General features: G+C 39.6%; 1 long non-coding RNA gene across 1 annotated transcript; it reads left to right on the top strand.

Moving 5' to 3' along the window:
* Positions 1-6892: 6892 nt before the first annotated feature.
* Positions 6893-9035, top strand: LOC132977346 (uncharacterized). Its single transcript, XR_009673815.1, has 3 exons — positions 6893-7007; positions 8026-8209; positions 8979-9035. It is a non-coding gene; the product is annotated as an uncharacterized LOC132977346 (long non-coding RNA).
* The last annotated feature ends 766 nt before the right edge of the window (positions 9036-9801 follow it).

Below are 9801 nucleotides of genomic sequence, written 5' to 3'. Positions count from 1 at the left end.
TCAAGTTGAAAACCGGCCATTGCTGTTTGTATACCGGTGTTTTTGCGGTGTAGCTGCATTCCCAATATGGTAAAAGGGGCGTGACATTTCCGAGAACCGTGCTGAGTGACTGACCAATTAGGATAGAGCCGACAGGCCGACCAATAAGATCAGACTTGGCACACGTGGGGACTCTGAACGTGGGCACTTCAGAGCGTTACAGACAGAGTCAGAAGCGAGGAGCGGCAGTACATGAAAACAGACACTTTTTTCAAACTTTAGCTATTGTGAACATACTTTAGTAGGTACATAGATTAAATATACGATCCCCAAAAAGGGCATAATACGACCTCTTTAAATGACTTGGTAGCGATGTGTGAGGATGTTCTCAGCTGGATGTTTAAGTGGACGTTGATCTGGTCATCAGGTCGCCCGTGGTGCTCATGAATGCAGATTGTGCTGCCTGAGAAAAGCGACTATTGGACAGCAAATGTATGAGTTTCCCACACACAGGTCCAATACTGTTGTTGTTGTTTTTCAGCATCAATCAAAGCGGCATCAGGTGCGGGTCACATTGAGGAACGTCAGTCGGGGGAAATAGGATCTAAAGCAAAAGGTGAAATTGAGTGGAGACCGCGCGGCCCTCAGAGGCGTCGGGGGGGGCGGCGGCTTCTTTTGAATTCAGTTAAAGCAGAATCGCATGTCAGCGTCTGGCAGCGCTCGAGCCGCTGCCAATCATCCCCGCCACCGAGCCGAGCGAGGGAAAAGGTGCATCGCCCCGGTGCTTTATGCAAATGAAACGTCTGCGCTGTCAGCGGTGCCAACGGCAATCAACAAACAGAGTGTGTGTTTGTGTGTGTGTGTGTATGTGTGTGTGCGTGTGTGTGCGTGTGTATGTGTGTGTGTGTGTGTGTGTGTGTATGTGTGTGTATGTGTGTGTGCATGTGTGTGCGTGTGTATGTGTGTGTGTGTGTGTGTGTGCGTGAGTATGTGTGTGTGTGTGTGTGTGTGTGTGTGTATGTGTGTGTGCGTGTGTGTGCGTGTGTATGTGTGTGTGTGTGTGTGTGTGTGTATGTGTGTGTATGTGTGTGTGCATGTGTGTGCGTGTGTATGTGTGTGTGTGTGTGTGTGTGCGTGAGTATGTGTGTGTGTGTGTGTGTGTGTGTGTATGTGTGTGTATGTGTGTGCGTGTGTATGCTCTTACTTAAGTCGAAATTGGGGACTTTGACCAGCACACACACCAGTTGTTTGGGGACGCCGTTCCCTTTGGGGACCAAAACCACCGTCCCCAATTAGATTTCTATTCTATTGTATTCAGCACGCCCCAAAATGTGTTTTTTTCTTAAAATCTCCGAAGTCCCTAAAAGTGACTTATTTCAGACTTTCTGTGTGTGTGTGTGCCCCCCACTCCACCCCCCCACCCAATCTGTGTATCCCTCTTCATCGCCCCCTAGTGGATGTGTGTGTAATTGTCTAGGACCCCATAGGCGGTCTGCATTTTGCCTGATAATAAAGATAGATAGATAGATAGAGAAGCAAGTCATGAGCTATAGGTAGCCTGCATTTTGCCTGATAATAAAGATAGATAGATAGATAGAGAAGCAAGTCATGAGTTATAGGTAGCCTGCATTTTGCCTGATAATAAAGATAGATAGATAGATAGAGAAGCAAGTCATGAGTTATAGGTAGCCTGCATTTTGCCTGATAATAAAGATAGATAGATAGATAGATAGAGAAGCAAGTCATGAGCTATAGGTAGCCTGCATTTTGCCTGATAATAAAGATAGATAGATAGAGAAGCAAGTCATGAGCTATAGGTAGCCTGCATTTTGCCTGATAATAAAGATAGATAGAGAAGCAAGTTATGAGCTATAGGTAGCCTGCATTTTGCCTGATAATAAAGATAGATAGATAGATAGATAGATAGATAGATAGATAGATAGATAGATAGATAGAGAAGCAAGTTATGAGCTATAGGTAGCCTGCATTTTGCCTGATAATAAAGATAGATAGATAGATAGATAGATAGATAGATAGATAGATAGATAGATAGATAGATAGATAGAGAAGCAAGTCAAGAGCTATAGGTAGCCTGCAGTTTGCCTGATAATAAAGATAGATAGAAAAGCAAGTCATGAGCTATAGGTAGCCTGCATTTTGCCTGATAATAAAGATAGATAGATAGATAGATAGATAGAGAAGCAAGTCAAGAACTTTAGGTAGCCTGCATTTAGCCTGATAATAAATATAGATAGATAGATAGATAGATATAGACGCAAGTTATGAGCTATAGGTAGCCTGCATTCTGCCTGATAATAAAGATAGATAGATAGATAGATAGATAGATAGATAGATAGATATAGAAGCAAGTTATGAGCTATAGGTAGCCTGCATTTTGCCTGATAATAAAGATATATACATTTATGATATATATATATATATATATATATATATATAGTTATAGTATAATTATAATGGATATTATATAATATATTTGTTTTATTTTGAGTTGTATTACCATGCCTGCATTTCCAAATAATTATATAAATTATGGCCATTTCAGCCCCTTTGTGTCATAGTTTGTACACAACAAAAGTTTACAGTTTTCTACCTCCTGATATCATATTCTTGCATCACATATTTTAAAAATCACAATTTGTATGTATATAATAGGGATACAGGGAAAATCCCTCCTTGGGTTGGCTGTATAAAGAAGGCTATATCCTCATACATAGGTTTTCATGTCAGAAAGGACATTTTGACAACAGTATACCAGTCACTTGTCAAAACAGTTCTCACATTCAACATGGCATCCTGGTACCACTTCCTCACAGTGAAAAACAAGAAAAAAGCAATATAACTAGCACTACAATAGCATGTATGTAACCTTTGCTCATGTTCAGTGTAATTGTGGAGCTACTTTTTACACTGTAAATTAGGAAATTCCTAATCCTTTCACACTTCTGTGTAGCCAATGTTAGCATAATTAGCTAAGTAAATGTACATTCCTATGCATTGCAAGGTATTGGTAGCATGTGGCTACCATTACCATGGTCAGCCTACTTCTCCAAACCCTACTAAGCATTGCAGCTGGTATGCATAAATGGCATTGACAGTAAATCATTCATAAATCGCAGTTAGTTAGTTAGTTGTGTTTTTAAAAGTGCTCACATGGACCAATAGTATTTTATAGAATGGTTTGTTATAGATTTAACAAAAAATGTATGTGAAGCAAAAGAGACTAATTCAATTGACCTCTGTGTTTAAAATTAAGCCAATTGCTTTGATCACTGTCATAATAACTACACTAGATGTACATGAATAGATGCAAATGGTATATGTTTCTTTATATGGCAGATGCAGTTCTCAAGCTTGAAATATGTTTTAGTAATTATATAAGGTACAATGGCTTGTGTTGACTGTTCTGCTGTTGCAGACAGGGTGTCTCTAGAGAGATGTTGCCACTAAGCTACGTTAGATATCACGGCCACTCCAGATAACTTTAGCTGCAGACTAGCATAATCTCAGCAACTGCTGCAGAGTTTGTCCCTGTCCGGCAGCGTGGGAAGGCTCACGAGGGCAAGCTCTGGTTGTGTTGCTCCATAAGCAGTCACCCCATCCGACTACAAACCGGTTTTCAACCTTGCTAACTCTGTTGTTAGTCCTGTTGGCCCACCGCCCACGAGCCTCCTCCAACACTGCAGACAGGGTTAAACAACGTGGAGTGATACTGAAATGTGTAAAGGAATTAGATGTCATTACCATGATATACAGGTATTATAGCACGGCTAACAACCAATCAGATTGCTTGGTATGAGCTATCCACTTTATAATGTTAAATGAAAACCTGTTAATATTCATAGCCTATCTGAGAGAGACAGCAGCTGTACTGACATCCAGAGTGATTATCTATGTGTACTTATCCATCTGCATCAGTAGCGTCTTTGTGTAATTGGACATCGACATTGGAGCTGTCTGTGCTTCTTTGTTAGAGTTAACTGGCCAACTGTCAGCCATTAGTCCACCACCAACATCAAAACACAACACAGAGACTGTTGGCTGTTACCACTATCATATATATACTGTAAGGAGATTCAACAGGTGTATTATAAACTGTGTATTGATAGTTGAGAAGATCGACACAACAGCAGCTTATACAGTTGCATCATAGAGAGCATCTTGACCAGCTGCATCACTGTGTGGTATGGTGAACAGCATCGACATGGACCACAAATGCTTGCAGAGAGTGGTAAAAACTGCTGAGAGGATTGTCAGGGTGCCCCTACCATCTCTGCAGGACATCATCATCAAAGACTCCACCAAACCGCAACACAAGCTTTTCACACGTATGCCCTCTGACAGAAGGTACAAAAGATGCAGGACCTCTAGGCTGAGGGACAGTTTTTATCCTCAGGCCATCAGACTGATCCATAGATCTAATCCACTACCCCTGCCTCAACCCTAACCCACCTCACCATACAGGAAGCTTCACTTTGAATACATTACACAATTCCACAAGTACTGCATAATCACAGACAGACTTTGCACAGATATTAGTTGCTGTTACTGTATATTGTATATTGATATTGTATAGTATATATTGTACACAGACTATTGTGTTCTTCTGATACTTTTCTTTAGCTCTCCAAATATCTTAATTTATTTTATTGTCTTTTGAATGGCATTCAGAATGGAAGGCAAAGTAATAATTTTATTGTACAGGGAAACTTGGTTTTAACTGTGCATATGACAATAAATGCTTTGATTCAAATTGGATTGATTCTGAAAATTGTACACAGTATAATTTAAATAGGTAGCCTGTACATACAGTAGGCTATGTGCTATGTGAAAGCAGGTGCAGGTAAAGTCATCATCATCATTTCATCAATGCACATGTGCATGATAGTAACATATGGGATTAGCATCCAGGTCTCCAATGGGGGAATCATCAGTGATCAGTCAGCAAGAGGAAGATCTGTCATTGAGGAGATAGGACTTACAAGAGCACACTTGCTGTTCCCAACCCACTTTTGCCATCACTATGGACACACAAGCAGGTGTACCTATGTAATATACTGTAGGTTAATTGATCAATCCTATAGGGGTGAACTGTTGCCTGTATTATTTATTTATTTATTTATTTATATCTTATAGTCACTGTTGAATATTTATAAACTAAACACAAATTACAAACTCATTCAATAAATTGATCAATCTAAAATCAACTAAAAGAAAGTGGTCATGATAGAAAGATAATTCAACATCTTGTGTTCAACTCCTACAAAGTGAAGTTTTCCCGCGCCGCGAGCCGCCGCCCCGCCCCCCCCCTCCCCCTCCCCCTCGCGTGAGCTCTGTGAGCTGCAGACAGACAGCAGGGAGATGAGGAGCGGCCTTTAAGGTAAGCAAACTTGATGTTTCTTTTAAGAGTTTATCAGGTTTTTATGCCATGTGGTTCATCCAGTCATGTTATGACAGTGAACTCACAAAAAATGTGAAACTGATAATTTTCTGTGAAGTTGGTGAAGATAAATTGATATTTATCCACAAAGCTAGCTAACGTTAGCTAACGTGCAACTCGCTAGCTAACGTTAGCTAGCGAGTTGCACTCTGGCTAAGTAAGCTGGGTAGAAAACAAGCTTTAGCAAGTTGTTCTGGTGATGGATAGTCTTATTAAACATCAGAATAACTGAACTGCAGCAAGCCACCATCAAGACTGTCATTTCAAGGTAATATTAGCAGGGTTGCCAACTTTCAGGAATTGCTTGGTGTGAGATTAGTTAGGGAGTGGTAGGATGGGCACTGAAACATGATATTAAACGGTCACCTGGGCTAAATTATTAAAGACAGTAGTATTGATAAGCTCTGACATTACTGGTTCTTTTATCTGTACTTTTTTAATGTTTTGGTGTAATTTCTCTGTGTCAGAGCTCCTCATACTCTTCACTGTAAGTACAATAAACCTTCAGGAGAACAATGCCAGTGCTTTATCAATACACCTGTTCAACGAGCATAAACATGTAAATATGTAGAAAGTGATATTTCAATCTGCTCTGTCCCCAGTCATTTAACTGTTTAGCTTATTGTGCCAGTATCTTAAAATCTGACAAATACTGACTGATGTCTGTGTTCTAAATTCTTTCTAAACTTCACTCAGTATTTTGATGTTAGGAATATGATTTATTATATATAGAGATATATTCTTGTGTGCATAATAAAATAACGAGTGTGTGTGAGAGAAGGGTAAATACCTTGAGCTACACACTGAGGATCACAACAGGTTTCCTCCAGGTAAATCCACTGCATTTGCTACTTAAGAGATTTGATTATGAGGGTAAAAAGCCTGCATTAGTTTGTGACTAAGCTATCAATATAAAATGTATATCCTGGTATAAAGGAAACTAATAAATGTATGTTAGCTTAACTGGGTGGCTCACATATGTTAATTATACATGAAATATTCTGTCAAACAGATGATATGGCTGGCAATGAAGCGATAATGGAGAGATCTGTGAGGAGAAGACGAGTCCGTCCTCAACAGGATGCCGAACAACACATTAAACTGAAAACTGACAAGGCTGGTCTCACAGAGCATTTTATCAACCCATACAAAGGTAAGTTCTTACATTTTGCAAGTCGTGTTTGTGTCAGTTGTACACAGCCTATTAATAATAATAATGTTGAATTACACCAGAGGGAATGACATTCTGCTTGTGATGTTAATGCGCCAAAAAGTACAAAAATAAAAAGATTGTGCACAAGTCCCAAATCTCAAGTCTGAGTCGAGTCTCAAGTCACATTTGTGTGCAACTTAAAGTTATACTCTGTAAGATTTTCATCTATTTAATTGCCTTTTAAGTTACTATCTATCAAAGAGTGAGTTAAAACAATGGTGATTGATCATATGACCCACTAATGAAAGCACTTCTACTTGCCTTTTTGCCAAGTTTTTCAATATCTGTGTCTGTGGCGACAGTCCCGGGCTAGATGTAAATAGGCCGCCATGTTAGTGACGCTGCTGACAGCGGTTGGTCTGTCGGCCGAGATCGTCACTAACGGTTATGCTGCGTTCACTTGTAAACGGAAATTGGGAACTTCCAACTTCTGAGTCAGGCTTGTAGTAAGGGCAGAAGTGTAATAGGAACATGTGTGTATGGATTTAAGAGGGTAACATATAGACATAGGGGACGGACTGGAAGTAGAGAGGTGAATGTGTTTCAATAAAGTTTACAAAAGAGTACAAGTTTAAGTGCTACTCAAGTCCAAGTCTGAAACTCAAGTCCCCATCTCTGATAGGGTATTTTTATGTTACACTACTGTTGCACAGCTTTGCCTTAGCTTGCAAAGTATTAGGCTCCAATTTGAAAGATGGTAGACTGTGCTAGTGGATAAAAAATAGTAATTGGTGTTTTTTCTTACTTTAAAGGTCGAGGTGTGCTTGCTGTGGAGGTTTTCAACAAAGGAGATTTTGTGCTTGAATACCGTGGTAAACTTTTCAAACAGGATGGTCTTCTTACGAAGAACTACAATGACACAGAAGCAGTATTCCTGTTTGACTTCAAATGGAAAGGGGGATGTTGGTGGTAAGTTATAATAAATATGCTTTTGTTGGCAGGTGTAATACATTACAATAGTTTTAGGAAATGAGCTTTGAATGGCCTGTTAACCTAAGGATATCCCAATTTCTAACAAACCATGCAAGAGACTCACCACCCCGGTAGTACCCTGTAAATGTATATTGCTGCAAGCTACCTCAATTGTTTGCTCAGCTTTCAAATAAAACGTGCCCTTCTTAACACTGTAGCCAAACAAAGTAGGTAACTTCTACTCTTAACATCAATATTCTTTTCCTTAAGTCTTGATGCATCTGTTGAAGACAAGTCACTGGGAAGGCTTGTGAATGATGACCACATCAAGCCTAACTGTAGGATAAAAGCTATTGATGTTGGTGGGATGCCACATCTTTGCCTGTTTGCCCTAAGAGACATCGCCCCAGGTGAAGAAATAACTTACAATTACGGGGATTCAGACTGGCCTTGGCGCAGACAGGTACAATTTGTTTAATGTTGATAATAGTTGTTTTGGTCATTTTCAGATGAAACTGATCTCATTGTGTCTTGAGATTTGACCTATATCATGATTGTTTTAATTTTTTTCCGGTTTCCTTTTCCAGCAGAAAATGGCACCTGATGTCAGCGAGCAGCTGACACCTGATGTCAGGGACAGACCTCAGGTAGGGGCCAGTTTATAAAATACTACTTAATCTCTTAGAGATTGTAAGGTATTTGTTCTCAGTGTAGTACTCAGTGGGTTTCAGAGTATGTATTATTGTCCAGTGTTTCTCTTATGACAGCCTAAGTAGTAATGTACTGTAAGGACAATGATCTGTGTTTGGAATGTCTCCTAAAGTACTGACAGACTTACATACTGGTGTCTTAACATTATACATAGATGAATGTCCCCAATTAGGTATGAGTAGCGTGTGTGTGTGTGAGTTTAGAACGACCCCAAAAGTACTGATAGACTGACAGACTGGTGTCTTAACATTATACATAGATGAATGTCCCCAATTAGGTATGAGTACCGTGTGTGTGTGTGTTTAGAACGACCCCAAAAGTACTGACGGACTGACAGACTGGTGTCTTAACATTATACATAGATGAATGTCCCCAATTAGGTATGAGTACCGTGTGTGTGTGTGAGTTTAGAACGACCCCAAAAGTACTGACAGACTTACATACTGGTGTTTTAACATTATACATAGATGAATGTCCCCAATTAGGTATGAGTACCGTGTGTGTGTGTGTGTTTAGAACGACCCCAAAAGTACTGACAGACTTACATACTGGTGTTTTAACATTATACATAGATGAATGTCCCCAATTAGGTATGAGTAGCGTGTGTGTGTGTTTAGAACGACCCCAAAAGTACTGATAGACTGACAGACTGGTGTCTTAACATTATACATAGATGAATGTAACATTTTTTTTTTCCTTTTCCAGCAGCAATTGGCACCTGATGTTAGCCAGCCGATTGTCGAAGAAAGCGACAGACCTCAGGTAGGGGCCAGATTATAAAATGCTACTTAAAGACCTGTTGAGCAAGAATTTCTTTATTGAAATAGCAGAAAATTCTCCAAAAATGGTCCTACTCATTCATTCCTGTGTGACAGTGTGTGTGTCCACAGAGAGCCTGCCTTCCGCCTGTATTTTCTTATTTCTTAGTGTTGGGGGTGTATGCCTGCCACCTAAACCACTGCTGAATCCTTTTATATTAGTATGTATTATTGTCCAGTGTTTCTCTGATGACAGCCTAAGTAGTAATGTACTGTAAGGACAATGATCTGTGTTTGGAATGTCTCCTAAAGTACTGACAGACTTACATACTGGTGTTTTAACATTATACATAGATGAATGTCCCCAATTAGGTATGAGTAGCGTGTGTGTGTGTGTTTAGAACGACCCCAAAAGTACTGACGGACTGACAGACTGGTGTCTTAACATTATACATAGATGAATGTCCCCATTTAGGTATGAGTAGCGTGTGTGTGTGTGTTTAGAACGACCCCAAAAGTACTGACAGACTTACATACTGGTGTTTTAACATTATACATAGATGAATGTCCCCAATTAGGTATGAGTAGTTTGTGTGTGTGTGAGTTTGAACGACCCCAAAAGTACTGACAGACTTACATACTGGTGTTTTAACATTGTACATAGATGAATGTCCCCAATTGGGTATGAGTAGCTTGTGTGTGTGTGAGTTTGAACGACCCCAAAAGTAATAATATAATAATAATAATAACAATAATAATAATAATTATTA

This window comes from Labrus mixtus, chromosome 7, assembly GCF_963584025.1.
Source record: "Labrus mixtus chromosome 7, fLabMix1.1, whole genome shotgun sequence".
Classification (NCBI taxonomy): Eukaryota; Metazoa; Chordata; class Actinopteri; order Labriformes; family Labridae; genus Labrus; species Labrus mixtus.
This window is presented reverse-complemented; position numbering and strand designations above follow the sequence as displayed.